The sequence below is a fragment of the Pongo pygmaeus genome, chromosome 14 (genome assembly GCF_028885625.2).
Source record: "Pongo pygmaeus isolate AG05252 chromosome 14, NHGRI_mPonPyg2-v2.0_pri, whole genome shotgun sequence".
In the NCBI taxonomy this organism is placed as follows: domain Eukaryota; kingdom Metazoa; phylum Chordata; class Mammalia; order Primates; family Hominidae; genus Pongo; species Pongo pygmaeus.
In genome coordinates, this window is record NC_072387.2 from 43,144,360 (window position 1) to 43,164,062 (window position 19,703).

Consider the following 19,703-nt stretch of genomic DNA (forward strand, 5'->3'; position numbering starts at 1 on the left):
ACCCTCTCAACACATTGATTCCTGGAGGCCTAGAGAAGTTTCCATAGCTGTGCACTTTTTAGCTCTGCCCAATTCCCCAAGTCTCCAACTCCTTCAGTCTCTTAAAGTTTAGGGATAGTAACTACCATTAGTGTTTTACTGACAGTTTTATATTTAGATAGTGATTTAAGTTTTTTTTTTAATCTTTCCATTGTTAGGGCAGTTAGGGCCATAACAAAGTGCCATAATAAAGCACCACAGGCTGGGGGTTTAAACAACAGAAATTTATTTTCTCATAACTCTGGAGGTCAGAAGTCCAAAATCAAGATGGCGGCACAGTGGTTTCTTCTACAACCTCTCTCCTTGGCTTAAAGATGGCTATTTTTTGCCAGTATCTTCTCACGGTGCTTATCAGTGTCCTAATCTGTTTTTCTTGTAAGGACACCAGTCATGTTAGATTAGAGCCCACTCTATGACCTCATTTTACCTCAACTATCTCTTTAAGGGCCGTGTTTCTAAATACAGTCACATTCTGAGGTACTGGGGGTTAGGACTTCAGCATGTCAATGTGGGGAGCACACAATTCAGCCCAGGTATGGTCTCATTTTATAGACCAGGAACCTAAAATTCAATAAAGAAAACTGAATTGCCAAGCTCACTCAGCCATTAGATGATGTCACTAAGATTGGACTTAGCTCTGAATTCAAATGGCATGCCATTACAGCCTGCAGCCACTCCAATAACTAACTCATGTTTAACTTCTCAACGTTTACATGTGACATATCCTCTCATTGAATCTCCTGAGGAAAGCAAATCAGATGTTACCTTGGACTCATTTGGCCATCTCTACTCTTATATATCTCTGCTTTGAAAGCCTGGGGGCAGGAGAGGAAGTTCTAGAATCCTCTCGCAGCCTACTCTTTACCCACAACCTTTCCCCACTAGCTGAACCTTGTGATTTTGGGGATGCTAGAGGACAATCTGACCAAAACTTGACTCTCAAAGGGGTCCCAAATGTTGGCTGCAGCTCAGAAGCAAATTTGCCCGAGATAGTGGCAGGGTGAGGATTCATCACCAATGTTGATCCCAACTGATCTCTGTCAAACCTCAGGTGCTAACCAACTCTGAGAGTAGACAGATGGACCCAAGGATGAGGGGTTGAAAGATGAACATGTGTTCCTGAATCCCTGGTAGAGTTGGCCCAAGAGGAAACATACTATTCTCATCATTTCAAAGTACCTAAATGGACCTTGTATTTTAAATATCAAGAGTATTATTTCCTTAGAAGATTAAAAAGAAATATTAACAAAAGTATTTGAATGCTCACTGACAGTTTCTTCTAAGGAAGAGTAAGGCAAAAGTGTGTTGCTAGTGACTATGTGTTTGGTGCTTGCAGAACTTTTTCTATGTGTGCTTACACAGAAACGAGGAGACCTTAATTCAAGTGCCTGGTACTAATGTTAGTGAAGAAATCAGTACATCTCTCTGAGCCTCAATTCTCTTACCTATGGGCTGGATGAGATGATCTTTAATGTTCTTATAGGTCTAAGCTTTTACGCACAAACCCAACTTTTGTCTTTTTTTTTTTTTTTCAGCTTTCTCCTCACCAACTCTTCAAAGATCCGGTTGATACTAAATGCACATGCTAAAATATGATTCCCCAGTCCTGACCAAGCTGAATCTCCTTTGTTACTCATGGGGCAACAGGGACTTACCTGCCAGTGCAGGAGAAAGGAGAGATCCTTTAGAACAGGAGCTAAGATGCCAGGAGCTCACACAAAATGCTTGAAGAAAGGGGCTTAGCCAGAAACCGAACTGGGAGTTGATGCCCAGTTCAGGAAGGGTTCAAATCGAGGAGTCAGAAGCAGCAAATTCTACATCAGATCCACAAATTCTTAACTAGAAGGATAAAAACAAGTCAAATCAAGTTGGGCTCAAAAGGAATATAGGGGCAGAAGAGGTGATGCGCAGATGGGTGTGCCTGGCTGAATGGGGAGGGTAGGCACAGGCAGCGCACACCATTGCTTTCTTTGCTTCCTTTTTTAAAGATTTTATTTTTAAGAGCAGTTTCAGGTTCAAAGCAAAGTTAGAAGTATCAAGATTTTTTCCATATACCCCTGTCCCTACACACGCATAGCCCCCTCATTATCAAAATCCCCTATCAGAGTGTAATAAATGACAATGAACCTACATTGGACGCATCATAATCATGCAAAATCCTGGTGTACATTAGCTTTCACTCTTGGTGTTGTACATTCTATGAATTTGGACAAATGTGTAATGGCATGTGTCCACTGTTATGGTATCATACAGAGCACTTTCACTGCCACAAAAATTTTCTGTGCTCTGCCTATAGTTGGGGAACAGAAACCAATACCCCAAAATATGGCATTTTGACATTCTGAGCTGAAGAAGCTTCAATGTCTCTCTGACCTTCCCTCTTCTGCCCCACTTTCTTTCCCAAAACCTAGGATTATCTTGTTCCCTTATCTGCTTAAAGTCCGAACCTGCCAAAGAAGAAAACAATGACCTCTGGCCCCTTCCCTGAGTTTCCATGAACTGAACCTAGATTCCAGGAAGAAAGATTGAAGTCTGTCAACACACCTGGACAGAATTTTATCACAAACCACTGTCCACTCTGCGAACCCAACAGATTTTGTCCCAGACAACTGTATTCTCTTCAAGCCCATTGAATTCTCCCTAGGAATCATGCATTGCCCCTCAACAGAATTCCTCTTGTCCCTACTCACATAGTTTGCTTTGCCAGGATCCTAAGATTTCTTGGAAAACTTTAGGACCAGGAGGTATTCTTATGGACTCATTCTGTTTTTCTGTAACCTCAAGATGGTGTATAAGCTTCTGCCCCCCAATGGGGGGTTGGAGTAATCACTGTGTCTCCTGTGTGAAAGTAAACAAATTTGTATGCCTTTTTCCCAATTAATCTACCTTCTGTGAGTTGATTTTTTAGTGAAACTTCAGAGGGCTCTTTGACTCCTACACTATTTATCTCTCCCCCTCCCTTCGGCCCCTAACAACCACTGATCTTCTTACTGTCTCCACAGTTTTATCTTTTCCAGAAGGTCATATAGTTGAAATATTACAGTCCGTTACCTTTTCAGATTAGCTTCTGTCACTTAGTAATATATATTTAAGATTCCTCCATGTCTTTTCATGGCTTGATGGTTCATTTCTTTTCAGTATTTAATGATATTCCATTGTTCGATGTACCACAATTTATCCCTTACCTACTGAAGGAATGCCCGGTTGTTTCCAAGATTTACCTGGCCACCTATGGAATACTGTAGTTTCCAAAACTGGCCATAAGATATTTCCTACTATTCTTGCATATTGTAGTTGCATAAGAATTGCGTCCTAAGGTTTTCCAGAAATTTGGCACTTCTCCATCAAGACATGGATTCTACTTCCTCTTCCGTTAAGTCTAGGCAGATTTGTGACTGACTGGTAACCATAGAGCATGGTAGAAATTACACGGAGTGATTTCTGAGGCTAGGTTATAAATGATGAAGCTCATCTCCCTCACAAGAACATAGGCATTGAGTCCTGAGCCACCAAGCAAGTGTCCAACTGCCCTGAAACTGCCATGTGGTGAGGAAGCCCAAACTTGATGTGATTTCACCTCTTCTGCCCCTATTCCTTTTGTGCCCAACTTGATTTGACTTGTTTTTATTTTTCTAGTTAAGTGGAAAGATAGCAAGGGGAAGCACTGAAGCTGCATCGTGAGCGAGAGATGCCCAGCCACCGTGCAGCTGCTCCACCCACCTCACCCTCAGCCTACTTTCCTCCACCCTCAACCCTTGTACTTTTGTTGCTCCAACCACTGTCTGGTTACAATCAGAGGCGAGATTCCAAGACAGTAGCACCCAGCTAAATCCTTCCTGAATTCACAACTCACAAAAGTTATCAAAGACAATAAAATGACTGTTCTTTAAGTCATGTATTTTGAAGTGAATTATTATTCAGCAACAAAGAACCCATAACATCATCCTTTTTTCCTCACCTCCACTTCCCAGTTTTGCCTCTAGTCTGAGTACTTAAAGTTAGGCCTACAAATCCAGTCCTTTCCCTTCAAAGGAAACTTATTATAAACTGAGGCATCCAGAAAAAGGCTGTCATGAGGTTTTAATGTCATTCTCTGCTCTCTTCATTAAGATATAAATAACCCTGGTATAATTTTTTCCTCTTGTTTAGACGCAAATATATTTAAGAACTGAACTCTCCCAGTTGTTTATAATTGCGTCCATACCATAATCCCGAAACAATTTTAAAAAGAGAATAAAATTAATTATTTATTGGTTTTATATTTTTCTCCTCCTGGAGTCCATTAAACCAACCATATTTTATTGAGTTTCTCATTTGGAGAAGGAGATGACTTGTCTTGTTTTTACATTTTCCTTTGTTCTTATCTTGGCAATTAACTATTGGATGATTTGTTAATTAGATAACTGACATCCAAAGGCACTTCATTCATTAAAAAAGTAAAATAATAACAGCTCATCATCTAGGGAAAAATGCAGAGGAAAAATGATCAATTTTTAACATCGTGGTCGATGTAGGTAGTTGAACTTGAATATGTTTACCAAACCATTAAATGCAGACCAATGCTTTTGGAAGCTAACTTTAAGATGAATAAACATGCTTATCCTAATTGCCCTTAGGAAATGACAGCACAAGTTTAATAAGAAGGAAAAAAGTAGAGTGGGTTTTCAGTGTGACTCTTTCCTATGACATTTCTTACCCCACTTTTAGCAGAATCAACTAAAATCATACGAAAAGAAATCATGCCCTTTAAACTTGTCTAGTTAGTTCTTTATAACTCAGAGAAGCACCACTATTCAAAGTATTTTCAGCATCAAAAAAAATCCCCACCCTCAAAAAATATTTGTTTACCCTTGAAGTTGTTTTTGCTATCACCACATGAATTCCGAAGAAAGGTTTGATTATATTGTTAAATCAGTGTTGATTTAAACATGGATCGACCTCCCACATAGCCACCATATCTGAGTTGTTGCTAGAACTGAAAGAAACTGGAAGGAAATCATCAAAATTTCCCTAAAAGCACTAACCATCCCTCTGCACAAATTGCCCTGGTAGGAAAAATCTCAGTCCTGCCTACCCTAATGTGAACTCATTTGGTCTACAGTGACACAGAGAAGGCACACATAAGGAGACATTTTCCAATGTTTAGAATTCTTTTCACTGCTATAGAAAGCATCTTGCTATAGTAAGAAAAAGGCCAAAGATCTGCCTTACACAACTCGGGATCTTTCTCCTTTGGCCTTAGCGTTTGGGGCTGGAGATACTATTTGTGGAATGAGGCTGAGGAAATGAGCCAAAATGAATTTCAGGCTTGCCAGAGCTTACAATCTTAATGTAAATTCAACAATTAGCAATGCCTCAGCTGTGAAAGCTGGAAAAAATTCCACACATCAGATGGTGAGAGAGGCTCCTTGGAAAAATCATTTCCATTTTACTGTTGTTATGCTGTCACGTCCTCGCTCAACTAACCTTGAAAGCAGACCTGAACCCTATGAGTCATCGACTCACAAAGATGCCCCCAGAAAAGGTAACGTCCTTATTCGGGCAAAGTAGAACTATGAAACTGTACAAAGTCTATGCAGGGAAAGAGATTTAAACTAGGATACGATATGAGGAACAGGATGTATCATCAGCTTCAAAAACTGCCGAGGTTAATGGACATTGTTGGATGCCAAGAGGATCCAATTAAATTAAGATACTTCTTATAAGAATCAACAGCTCCAACATGTCCTTGTCAACCTAAAGCTTATAGCAGGTGTGATCCTGTAATATAACTCTTTTTGGTTTGTTTCCTGAAGTTTTTCAAGAAGGCAGAAAACACACATTATACACCACGGAGTCAATAGCTGCCTGCCCCCAGCAAAACGTGGGTCTCCTTCCCTCATTTCCCCACCTTGGAGTTTTTCTAAAAAGGAAGAAAAATGTAAATGCGCATGTGCATATTTCATCATCTAATTGGAAAGAATATAATGATATGGGAACCTGAGGGAAAGACCTGAAATTCTAAGGACTTCATATGCTAAACACAATTACTTACTCTCTGGGGGGTTTTCCCCAAAAATCATTCACCCTTATTTTCATTGTTGGTCATTATAGATGATGCAAACTTTGTGACCATCCTCAAAACCAAGGACCGTGTTCCGTTTCAACCTCTTAATCAATTATACATCACACCCAGTCTGGAAGTAAATCTTGCTAGTTCCCTCAAACCTTCTTCTTCATGACTTTTCCTCATTCCTTCATATCATAAAATACCCCCATTTTCTATATTAAACTCTGTTCCGAGTGCGGATCAAACACGATCAATATTTTAATACAAATGTCCCCCATTTTTTCTCCATCAAACATCCATTCAGCTTATATCTTAGTTTGGATTTCCCCCCAAGCAGAGCCTGAGAAAGAATTCAGGTGCAAGTAGTTTATTTGGGAAGTGATCCCAGGAAGCACCTGGGCACTCTGGGGAAGCCAGACAAGAAAGGGAGGAAAGCAAGTGAAATTCTTACTGTGGGCAACCGTGCTGAGATCCAACTGGGGACCGTCTAAAATACCACACCTCACATCCTAGATTGTCCCACCAAGGCACATTCATCCACCAACTCGTGTTCCACATTGTTGGGGGATTACTTGCAAGACTGCTTGATTCTGCAGAGCTTCCAGCCTGCACAGTGCACAGGCAAGGGTGCACTCCTGTGGCCAGAGAACGTCCTCTGGCAAAATGGTTAGGGGGTACCCACTAAAGCTGCAAGTGATCTTCAGAGAGGACTGAGTGGACACAGGCAGGACTCCCCCAATGATGCCTGCTACCTACTGCCCGTGCCTGAACCAAGCAAATGCTCGGCTATACACACAATGGGTAGTTTTGTTTGTTGAATGACTATTCAGATATATGTTCTCTCCCCTTTGATTCTCTAACTGAATTATGATTCCTATTTGTATCTTCCCTCAGATAGAACCTTTAACCCAATCATTCATTTACCCATCTTTTAATCTGTACAGAAAGCTTCCTGTCTCCATTCTGCAAATACTTGTTTTGAACCCAATTATCTCAGAGCTCTTCTCTCTCTTATGCACTGTCAAGACGATTTACTTCAAATGAGCAAAGAGCTCCAGCTCATGGCCCCTGCTTTTGAATCTCAGAAAAAGAAACGGATATCTTTCTCAACCACAGAGCTGTATCGTCAGTCTTTTTCAGAAGTTTGAAAAATGTTTAATTATTTCAGATTCACATTATGTTCACATCTATTTACATAAGTAAAAACGAAATGTGTTCTTTTATATTAGCCTCTTATTCAATCAGCAAATAAGGGCAAAAAATTTCACCACAGAAAATTCTGTTCGTTTTATATTTAAATTACAATTGTTTCTTTGTAAAAGAGCTTGTAGTAAAGTCCATACAGAACTAGAAAGAATCATGTGCCGAAAAATGTGAGCTGCCATCCAGAAACTCATTTTGTTTTCCATATGAGATATTAACTATTGATTTTTCTTTTTCCTATCACATTGTCCTGTTCTTACAACCTGGGGTGGCTCTTAATCCTTGTTTGTGGAGACTGTAACACTTTATCAATCCTCAAAAGATTTTTCTATCTGAGAGTGATTTTTTAGTGTCACTAGTATATCTAAGTATTTTGGTGTTGTAAACGTGTGTGTTGGGGATTCAGGGACATCATTTCTCACCCTCTGACACGGCCTAAGTACTACATTTTCTTACAGGTTGGAGAAATAGCCTTAAGGCTATTGATGGGAGTGTCCTGTAGGGTCTCTTGTCTGGCTCATATTTGTAATGAACCTGCCTTTAGACTGCAGCGATAAAAAGGACATAATCCTTAAGTGATTTATAATCCTTAAGAGAAGCTCCACCAATTTATGTGGCAGGCCACAATCTCACGTGAAGATTTAATGAGAACCACATGCAGTCAAAAGTATACCCTGCATCTGTTACGGCAGATAGCTCTGGAAAAGCAGAGCAATACCTCGTGTGAAGACGATCTAGTCAGACATTTTTAACTGACAGCAATGACCCTAACAGAGAACCTGGAGGAAAGAGAAACAAAAAAATAAAAAAGATAACCAGTGCAGCAAATATTGATCCATTATATGCTTTCTGGTAGTTTCTGAATATCCCCCAAAAGAAAAGCAAGACATGGATAATTTATGTGCCTATTGAAAGTAATTTTCCAAGCATGAATGACTGAAGGATTGTAATTTCTTTCCCCCAAGTCATTATAGGTCTCCCAGAGGTCATACAAATAACCAGCATCCTTTCATCCTAAACACCGCTAAGCCCAAGTTGAGATATGAGCCTATTAAAATTCGGTTTAAAGAAGAATTTTATTTTGCCGATGATCTCATTTATTAATTGCTGACTGCCTCTTAAAACCTTCAGTGGAAGACAAAGAGACCTTCAAATCCTTTCTCTGAGAATTAAAGCTTTCATTTAAGGATTCCAGATGGGCTGTATTTAGGTATTAAAGTTCAAGTACTTAAACCACCAAAAGATGAAAGGAATTTTACCCAGTTTTGTTCCACAATTGCCACCCAGTATTTCTTCAGTCCTGGCCAAACTGAGCATCAGTTTAAATTAGATTTACTCATGGGACCCTCTGTAATCACAATCAACACAAGATATTAGAGAGTTTAGGAAACGGGTCTATTAAATGACAGTTAAAGCTGTCAGTCTTCCAGAGCTTATTTTCAGTTAATTTGATCCTAGTAGACAGTCGTATTGGACTGCTGTAAACAAAGAGGCTTGCTTTACAATACAAGCTGAGATCCAGAGCTGGCTGCCTGAAACCTGGTGAAGGTGCAGGCTTCACTTTGGCCTTAAGATGGCTTCATCTGTTCCTCTGAATAAATGACTTCAAAATCACTTCAACTGTTTAAATCCTCCTGAAAGTCCTAACGCTCACCAAAGAAGAGTTTAACTGGCACCTTTCAGAGAAAGGAGTCAGCAATAAGGTTCTGGGTACTGACTGGCATTTCCTTTTGATGTGAAGTCTCATGGAAATTATTTAGCACTAGGTGCTCTCCATCCTGCATATAGGCAATAGCAAAGAGAGCACTTTGCACCTAGAATGTGCCTGAAATCGCCTATCAAAAGTCTTAGGTTATCCACACCCTTTAATGCTGTGCTTTCATCTTCAGGGGTTTATCCTGAAGAAATAATCAGATAATTATGCAGATGCATGAACAAGTATGTTTGCTGCAATATTACATGTAGACAAGATGTAAAGCAGCCTTGCTTTTGTGACTCCTCCTGCCTCATTCTCCTTAAGCCACCCCAAACCCCGTATCATTTTTCTCCACCATAAAAACCTCTTCAATGTCACTGTCCTCTTAGGCATTTACCTGGAGAGTGGTGACCTACACAGGTTGAAAATTCCAGGACCTGGGCATTTCTCCATTCCACCCTTGGGTTCATACTCTACAGTCCTCAAGGCTAGAAAAACAGAAACTTTTTTTTATATATTTTTATACTAAGGTGTTTATGGATTAACATTGCTTCTACTAGGTAGTGTTTTATATTGTAAAATGAGATCTTCCTAAAGACAAGACTTTAAACTAAAAATGGGAATTTCAGGCTCCACATAAACCCAGCAATAAGGATGTTTGTAGTTTAAAATTCTTTTTAAAAATATCTTTTCAGTGTGTGGGTGTGTGTCTTAGTTTATTTGTTATGTTTCATTATGAAAAGATATTCATGCTTATTATAGAAAATGTGGGAAATGAAAGGAGAAAGGAAGACAAAATTCATCCATATTCCCACCATGCAGAAATAGCATTTTTAACATTCTATTGTGTTTCCTTTCAGTCTTGGTAATATGCACAAATATTTGTTTTTTCTGTGGAGTCATAATTATAGTATATGTACCATTTTGAATTTTTTATTTTTTACAGTTATGGAAAAATATCAGAATAGTTCTACCCTAATAAGGCTTTCCATGGGGCCACACTTTACAGTAGTTCACGGTTTCACTCTTTCTTCGCGCATCAATTTACCTGCCAAGGATACTTTAAAAGCATTTGCCTCCTCTTTATGGATGTCCCATTCACTCCCATCTCTGTATTACATTGGAAATCTTCACCGTATCTAGCTGGTAAGTAAATTTCTCCAAATGAACATTTCAGAGGCATTTAAACCAGAGCAACTCCACCTTGAATAGGAGCTGGGTAAAATGAGGCTGAGACCTACTGGGTTGCATTCCCAAGAGGTTAAGGCATTCTTAGTCACAGGATGAGATAGGAGGTTAGCACAAGATACAGATCATGAAGACCTTGCTGATAAAACAGGTTGTAATAAAGAAGCCAGATAAACCCCACCCAAACCAAGTGGCGATGAGCGTGACCACTGGTTGTCCTCAATGCTACACTCCCACCAGAGCCATGACAGTTTACAAATGCTATGGGAATGTCAGGATTTTACCCTGTATGGTCTAAAAAGGAAAGGCATGAGTAATCCACCCATTGTTTAGCATATAATCAAGAAATAGCCATAAAAATGGGCAACCAGCACCTTATGCTGCTGCTGCTCTGCCTATGGAGTAGCCATTCTTTATTCCTTTACTTTCTTAATAAACTTGCTTTCACTTTACTCTATGGATTCGCTCCAAATTCTTTTTTTTTTTTTTTTTTTAAGACGGAGTTTAGCTCTTGTCACCCAGGCTGGAGTGCAAAGGCACGATCTTGGCTCACCGCAACCTCCGCCTCCTGGGTTCAAGCGATTCTCCTGCCTCAGTCTCCCAAGTAGCTGGGATTACAGCTGCCCGCCACCACTCCCGGCTAATATTTTGTATTTTTAGTAGAGACAGGGTTTCGCCATGTTGGGCAGGCTGGTCTTGAACTCCCGACCTCAGGTGATCCACCTGCCTTGGCTTCCCAAAGTGCTGGGATTACAGGCGTGAGCCACCGCCCCCGGCCCCCAAATTCTTTCTTGTGCAAGATCCAAGAACCCTCTCCTGGAATCTGGATGGAGACCCCTTTCCAGTAACAAAATCACTCAAATTCAGTTCTGGAACAGGGAAAGAACTGGAGTGTGTTTAAACAATGTAGATGCAGCTGATGCCTAGCAGGAGGACACAGGCTACAAAGTGCCACCCCAGCAGGAGGGCCGGGTCACAGCAATCCTGGTGAGAGCCTCCACTGCCGCAGCTCTCCTCTGGGGCTGTTTAGGACAGCACCCTGCTGCCCACCTGAGACTCAGCCTCTGCTTCCCAGTCACTTTGGGCACCACAGGGAGCCCCTGTGATAACACCCATGGGCTCTAAAAACAGTGTTCTCAGTATCCCTGAGGACAGCTCATTTCTGCCACCAAAAATATACTGTCCCCCTGCTCCCTCACCCCTCTTCACTCAAGAGCATGGAATGAAGGTGTAAGGGGGGCGTAGGAGCCCTACAGTTGTTTATGATTTGGTGAGCACATTCCCATTTCTATCTGGGTTATTTTTTTCCTAGTTTTTTTTTTTCCTTTTTTTCCTTTTTTTTTTTTTTTGAGACGGAGTCTCGCTCTGTTACCAAGGCTGGAGTGCAGTGGTGCTATCTCAGCTCACTGCAACCTCCACCTCCTGGATTCAAGCAATTCTCTTGCCTCAGCCTCCTGAGTAGCTGGGATTACAGGCATGCACCACCAGGCCCGGCTATTTTTTTTTTTTTTTTTTTTTTGTATTTTTAGTAGAGATAGGGTTTCACCATGTTGATCAGGCTGGTCTCGAACTCCTGATCTCATGATCCGCCCACCTCGGCCTGCCAAAGTGCTGGAATTACAGGCGTAAGCCACTGCACCCAGCCTTTTTTTCCTAATTTTGCTACTGACCTTGTATAATCCCACTTGGTAACTGATAAATTATTTTGGTAATAGGCTCAGATTAAATGGATAAGGTGCAGCCAAATGTTTCTGAAGGAAACAAGGTGGGGAGATGCAACATTTTTAGTCAACCCAATTAGTCATACTTTTTGAATAATATTTAAAGAGGACATTAAAAGGAGAAGAAGACGGGAAGGGGTAAGATGAGGAGAATGAGGTAGACTTCAGCTGGTATGAGTATCTTATTTGTAAATGGCATGTCATTGTATTAATGGATTTGAATTACATCAAACATTTCTATAAAGATTGGTTTGTATTAAATTTAAACATGTTATAAAGAGCCTTTTGCTCACTTAGGAAAGCCTTAATAATGTTTACAAATAATTAATAAACACTTAGGAGGGCTATCAGATTTCTAGTAACTAACAATATGCTGATCTACCCAGAGACTTGGAGAGAGCTAGATTCACAATGTATGATGACTGACCACCATGTTTTCTACCCTTCACATGAGAGACTATGTACACAGCATAGTGAGAACACTAGGAAAAATGGCTTCTTCTCCTCACCTAGCAACTGTTAACCCTGTTAACCCCCTTGGCAGCAAGTGGGGTGCTCAGAAATGGCTTATGAAGCAAAAACTGCTTCTCAAAGGAGATTCAGGGGACTGGGGGAAATGGGATTCCCAAGAAGTCAGAGCTTTCTTCTGAAGTCTTGGCCATGAAGTCATGACTCTTTTCATTCTCCAATCCAGGTCTATTTAGTCTTCTAATAAAAACAGAGGAAGGAGGTACCCAAATTAGAATAAAAGGGCAGAGGAAGCTGAAATGGTCAACAATATGCATTGTTACCCTGCTAAATAACTTGACAGGTACATAGCTCAGTAGAGTGAAATGAATGGTTTGTTTATTTTTCCATGTTCTTATGTAGTCAGAAGAAATTCAGGAAATGAAATAGAATCTCCATTTTTAAAACAAATAATTACCATCTTATTTAATTTTTTACAGATATATTGAATTATGTTTTCCTGCCTCTACAGGTTTTTCTTCATGAAGAGTTCCCTGTTAGAGACATTGCTGCACATCTACCTGGTGAAGGCATAATTTTATCACTCTTATAATTAATTGCTTTATAGGATGAATTGACCTCTTCAGTTTTTGTAAAAATGATGCGTTTGTATGTTTTATCACAGTAAAAAAAATCAAAATAACATGATGTACTGAAAAAGCATGAAGAGATGCCACAAATCTATTTTTAAAATTCTGGGAAACCAGATATTTGGAGAAATTATTTGAATCACAGTGAAAAGATACATCATTTACTGGTTAAAAGTTGGCATGCTTTAATAATGCAACAGGCTTTATAGGTCATGAGACCCTTCCACTAACCTTTCTAATGGCATAAAGTGTGTTCAGGGCTGCCATTTCCCAAAGGACTGAGGACTAAGCAGAGAAGAGCCAGTCTCTAATCATGGTCTAAAGACTTCAAAGAGGGTCATCTTCTGGCTTCTTTCTGTCTGCTCTGGTTCCCAGCAACCAGCCGTGCTGCAGATTTTTCAGTATCTCTGAGGGAAGGACACCCACTCGATCACATTCATGTTCAGTTAATTTGCTTTTTTTTTTCCTTTCTTTCTTTTTTGTAGAATCCAATGGCTATTAGCCCTTAGTGGAAACCATACAGCAGCAAAAGCCACAAAGGCAAGATAGATGGCTTTGCTATGTATCCTATAGATAGCATTACTTTTCTCAGACTCCAAACCTCATCCTGATTTCACCTTGATCCTTTGTAAAACTGTGCCTTGATTTTCACTTTGTGCTTTCAGGATAAAAGGGTCTTAGGCCAAACCCAGCTTACCAATACTCCAGCACCCATTCTAAGTATGTGCTATCCTGGTACCTCTAGCATGGCACTCCTGGAGGTCAGACTATGTTTTCTCACTTTTTATACCTGGGACTGGCATACTGTAGGCCTCAGTGAGTTTATAAAAGAAGGGAGAAGGGAGAGGAGGGAGGGAGAGGACTGGATCTAGACATACAGAATATGTGAACTTTATTTAGTAAATTTTTGAAATAATATCTTTGTTCATGTATTATATATTTAATTTTTTCACCCAAGAAAAGAACATAAGAAAGTGCCAAAGATCACAAACTACAATATTGATACCAGTAAAATAAAGACCAATCATAACAATAACAAAGTGGGATTTATACCTTAAAACTTTTTATTCTCACCTTGACATTCTAATTTTTGTGGCATGTCTTTAAAATAACAGGCAGTGATCCCATTAATATTTTTCAACTGCAAAAGCCCAAAGATTTGAGTATGATAATGAGCATGATAAGAAACAGTATGTTTATTCAGTCTTGAAGGATCTCTCCACAACTTACTTAGTTACAGCAAAGGGGAAAATAGTACCTTCACAGTGGCAGACACCACCTTAGCAAAGTGAGCAAAGCTAACATCACTAGCAGGTACATGTATCAACACCACATACTCCCTGATAAGACACACCAAGTCAGAAGGCTTGAGGTCAGGAGTTCAAAACCAGTCTGGCCAATAGAGTGAAACCCTGTCTCTAGTAAAAATACAAAAATTAGCCGGGCGTGGTGGCACGTGCCTGTAGTCCCAGCTACTCGGGAGGCTGAGGCAGAAGAATAACTTGAATCTGGGAGGTTGAAGTTACAGTGAGCCGAGATCACGCCACAGCACTCGAGTCTGGGCAACAAAGTGAGACTCCGTCTCAAAAAACAAAACAAAACAAAACAAAACAAAGATGCACCGAGTAGGGCACAGGATCACTATTGTCATATTCTTGCTGAAAACGCATAATCTGAATTTGATCATGAGGAAAAGGCAGACAAACCCAAACAGAGGGAAAATTTACAAAATAACTAACTCTTATTTTTCACAAGTGTCATAAAAGTTCAAGAAAGACTGAGAAATTGTCCCAGAATGGAAGAGACTAAGAGGTTGGGGCAACTAAATGTGTGATCCTTCAGAAATTTTTGAATAAGGTCTATAGATTAGTTAATAGTAACGTATCATGTTAATTTCCTGGTTTTGATCATTATATAAATATTATGTGTCATGCTAACATTTGGGAGGCTGGGTGAAAGGTATATTGGAATTCTTTGTACTATTCTACTACTTTGTTGTATGTCTGAAATTATTTTAAATAAATAGTTAAATTTTTTAAATTAAACAATTCTAAACATCCAGATATTAGATTTCAGTGCATATCTGTGAGCACTGAATCTGTGAGCATATTCTTGAGAAAAAGCAAATAAAGATTGTAAAGTTGCTGGTATTTACTTTACGTCAGTGGATAACAAACATTTTGTCATTTTAATTACAGACAGAAAGAGCTACAGAGAGTCAGAAAGACAACCTAAATTGGTATGTCTGCATTGACAAAGCAGTTCAAAGGGAACCAGGTTTGCATCTTAGAGCCACACCAAGGAGGCCCTCTCCGTCGCTGTCACAGCCTGTGCTACCAGAATCAAAGGCAGGCTTTTCTCTGATTGGTTAGGTCAGGCTGCTAATGAAGCGAAGGTCATGGATTAGATTCATTCTCAGGGCCTGTGAATGTCACTTTGTCCCTTGGCATTTTGCTGATCACAAGGGACTGAGGTGTTAAAGTTTGACCGCAACAGCAAGAGACCAGCCTTACTATAGGAAAGAACTAAAACACCATCCTTAAGGTCAGTTTTAAACATGATGGACACACTTAAATATAATCACTGTCACCTAAATGTGATTCTAAAAATAACTGCCCAGGAAAGGAATCCCTTATTAAATTCACTTTCCTCTCTTCGACCTGTAATTAGGAGACCTGGAAGAGTGAGGCTGATTGGCCTCCGTGCAAGCCCAGACATTCTAGTGAGCCCCATTGCCTCTGTAGCAGAAGTGTGTGATGGCTTTGAAGGCTGTGCTCTCTGATTTAACAGCACTTACGCAAACACCAAAGTATATAAAGCATGAGGCTCCTCGCCTTGCACCTGACAGTTAGACATCTTTCAGCTTTCATATTCCAAAAATTTATTGAGAGGGGGCTCCATTCTTAAAAATTGTGTTCCTGAGTCTCATGTGTTTACTCGGACAGCCTCCCTGACGTACTTAGGATTCCAAAGTGGGAGGTAAATACGTGCTGGAAAATTATCTATTCCAAATACCAGCATGTTTCACAGCCAAAAGCAGCTAAGGAATTAGAAGAGGTTTCAACATATGATTAATTTTAGAATCGTAAACACACACAGTGATTTGAAAGTAAATTTACTTACAGGGTGAAATACAAAACAAAGTTAGCAGGCTTCACTCGCTTCCACCTACAGTTAGAACAACTAGATACACACTACACGAAAAGTTCTCCCTTGAGATTCTTTAAACACAAGGATTTGTAAATATAAGAAGTCAGGAAACAGGGAGGTGTCTGCAAAGCAATGCTGCCCACCTCTCCACTTTCTCCACTGAGCTGTGGATTTCCAGGTCCTCCCCAGCACTTTCAATCCAGGTGAGGATTGGAAATGTAAGGCAAACCAAAGAAGACTTTTTTTTTTTTTTAAATCCCTCTCGCTCCTCCTGATATCAATGTACTCAACAGATTGCAGGGAAATTAGCTGTTTCACTGGGTTGAGACTTGTCAGAAGCTCCTCATAATAACAGAAACAAAATAAAATCTAGAAATGCATCTTCCAACTAAAATTTGTGAAACTATGTTCCATCTCTGCTGGATAAAGCTGAGTGCAGCTACAGAAATCAATGTCAGAAAAACCAACAACTGTGGAGTAGAAAGGAAGTAAAATCCCTCAGGACTCTAGAGCCACTGGGTTGTAAATATTCTTAAACCCAGGCTTAAAAGACACAGCTGCCAGCCCATATTATACTAAAATGGTTGTGTCATTTTCAGATGAAGCAATTCACATTTGACCACTGCATCTTAATCTATGATTCCCCAAAGGTGGACTTGAATAGACTGCTCTGTGTTTCTTTTTATAGATTTCTACCATCAAAAGAACAGACTAATTTTACATTTCTATCACTCAGTTCCTTTATAAGCTATACCAAACATAAGGAGTAAATAGTCTGAATTATTTCCCTCCCTGGAAATATTTATAAAAGTTTATCTCACTTCACACACACATTTTGCAAAGAAAGGTTACCTATAACAGATTGGTGCATCAAATAATATACAACAATGTCCTGGCTCCAGGCAAAGCATGGAATATAATGAGAACTTACCTCCTAGCGAGGGCCCAATCTCCCTGCACTGTAGGCTGAGCCCATGAGGGCATGTGTAGAATCACGTCTATTGTTGGAAAGACAAACAGAAAAGCACTCCCCCATTCCGAGGCTGAACCCCTCCAGCTGATTCACTTGACCCCTTTTTTGTTCATCCTTGTATTTGGGAATCACAAAGAATTTCTTTTCACAGTTTATTCGGCATATTTGCACCCAATATCTCATGGAAAGTAAAGAGTGTGATGATCATTTTGTAGATGAGAAAACTGAGACTCAGGCAGAGGCGATCATGGTGACATAGCTAGTGCCTGCAGAACTGTGCAGCTACTCCTTGGTCCTAGAATCAAATTCTCTCTCTCAGGCCAGAGTTGCTCCACATCAGCATCACATTGTCTGTCCAATATCCTCAGTGTCTGTGTGTGCTGGCACCTTCCATCACCTCTCTTTTCCCTCAAAATCCACAACATGCACATTTGCCCAAAGAGCCCCTATTAATCATACTAAAATGTTACCTGAAACTGAATGCTAAGTTGTTACAGGAAAGAGGTCTGGATCCAGACGCCAAGAGAGGGTGCCTGGATCTCACGCAAGAAAGAATTCAGGGCGAGTCCGCAGTGCATAGTGAAAGGAAGTTTATTAAGAAAGTAAAGGAATAAAAGAATGGCTACTCCATAGACAGAGCAGCCCCGAGAACTGCTGGTTGCCCATTTTTATGTTTATTTCTTGATGATATGCTAAACAATGGGTGGATTATTCATGCCTCCCCTTTTTAGACCATATAGGGTAACTTCCTGACATTGCCATGGCATTTGTAAACTGTCATGGCTCTGGTGGGAGTGTAGCAGTGAGGATGACCAGAGGTCACTCTTGTCGCCATTTTGATTTTGTCAGGTTTTGGCCAGCTCCTTTACTGCACCCTTTTTTATCAGCAAGGTCTTTATGACCTGTATTTGGTGATGACCTCCTATTTCATCCTGTGACTTAGAACGCCTTAACCATCCGGGAATGCAGCCCCGTAGGTTTCAGCCTCATTTTACTCAGCTTATCATTAACATGGAGTTGCTCTGGTTCACACACCTCTGACAAAGTGTCCTTTGCTTCTGAAATTATCATCTTACTGATGTAATGGCCCTGTTTATGATAGAATGATTTTAAAACCTTATTTTTAACTATGAGGACCAACAAGCTAAATAAAATCTCACTTACATCCAGACACAAGTACACACAAGCAGGTACCCATAAACTTTGGTAAAACTGGCTAAGCGCTGGAACTACAGAATGAATTTGTAATCTGAGTAAACAAACTCCGTAATGTTTAAATACTCTGAGAGCTGCCACCATGCAAATAATACCCAGGAGCTGTGTGCAAAGATTGCTCAAAGACACGGTGCTTGCCTCCTCCCTCCTGGAGCATATCCCAGACCAAACTGATGCTTTTAAAATTGAGATCTCAGACCCCTCCCCGCATGTCTCCCAACACAGTGATATCCCAGACCCACTCTGATCTCCAGAACAAGTCCCTGAGACTCTACGGCATTCTAAAGCTTTCCAGGTGGTTCTGATGCCTGCCTTCAGGGGGGGATTTCCCCCCCCAAAAGAGAGAGCCACAAGAAAAAGGAAACCACCTGAATTAGTTCTTTTTCATGCTGCCATGAAGAAGTACCTAAGACTGGGTAATTTATAAAGGAAAGAAGTGTAATTGACTCACAGTTCCGCATGGCTGGGGAGGCCTCAGGAAACTTACAATCATGGTGGAAGCCAAAATAGAAGCAGGCACCTTCTCCACAGAGCAGCAGGATGGAGTGAGTGCAAGCAGGGGAGATGCCAGACACTTATAAAACCATCAGATCTCATGATAACTCACTCATTATCACGAGAATAGCATGGGGGAAACCACCGCCATGATTCAATTACCTCTACCTAGTCCCGCCCTTGACATGTGGGGATTATAGGGATTACAATTCAAGGTAAGAGTTAGATGGGGACACAAAGCCAAACCCTATCACCCCCCTACTACCTGCTCTGAATGCTCAGCAGCCCCCAACACCTTCTTGTAACCATGACATGAGATGCTAAAGGGACCAACGACCAGAATGGCGTAAAGATTACTTTAAACTGAAAACATCTAAACACACAGCAGCTGAGGGAGAAGAGGGCCTCTCTAAACTTCCCTTGTTTTAGCAGAGCTTTCTGAGAATTCAGCCACCAATTAGAAGAAAGAAGGCTAATCCTCAGCACCTAGATGTGAGCATTGAGCCACAATAATTCCCCTTCCAGGGAGCTTCCAAACAGAAAGGAGAATGACTGTTAGTACCAGGGTGAGAAATCATGTAAAGCCTTATCAGAGCCTCCCATACATTCCCACTAAAGCCCTAACCACTCCTTTATTATGCTGATCTATAAATATAAACAACCCTTCCTGGCTGTTTGGAGAGGACTCAGAGAGAGTTTCTGCTTGCTTGTCTGAGGGAGGGAAATATGTCTTCCCTCACTCGCCTTGGGTTCTCCACCTGGGGCCCTGTAAATCAGACTGCCCAAAGACAGATTAAAAGGAGAAAAGCAAAGAGAAGTTTATTAATGTGTGCATGGCGCATGTAACACATTGGAGTACTCAGGGATCAGTAACTCA

General features: G+C 40.5%; 1 long non-coding RNA gene across 1 annotated transcript in view; it reads right to left on the minus strand.

The window, feature by feature from the left end:
- The window catches only part of LOC134738050 (uncharacterized), a 104,502-nt gene extending 86,828 nt beyond the window's left edge, over positions 1-17,674 (minus strand). The window contains exons 1-2 of the long non-coding RNA XR_010123540.1: positions 17,075-17,674; positions 1,695-1,878 (exon numbers count right to left, since the gene is read on the minus strand). This is a non-coding gene — a long non-coding RNA (uncharacterized LOC134738050). The remainder of the gene's footprint in view (positions 1-1,694; positions 1,879-17,074) is intronic.
- Positions 17,675-19,703: the final 2,029 nt, after the last annotated feature.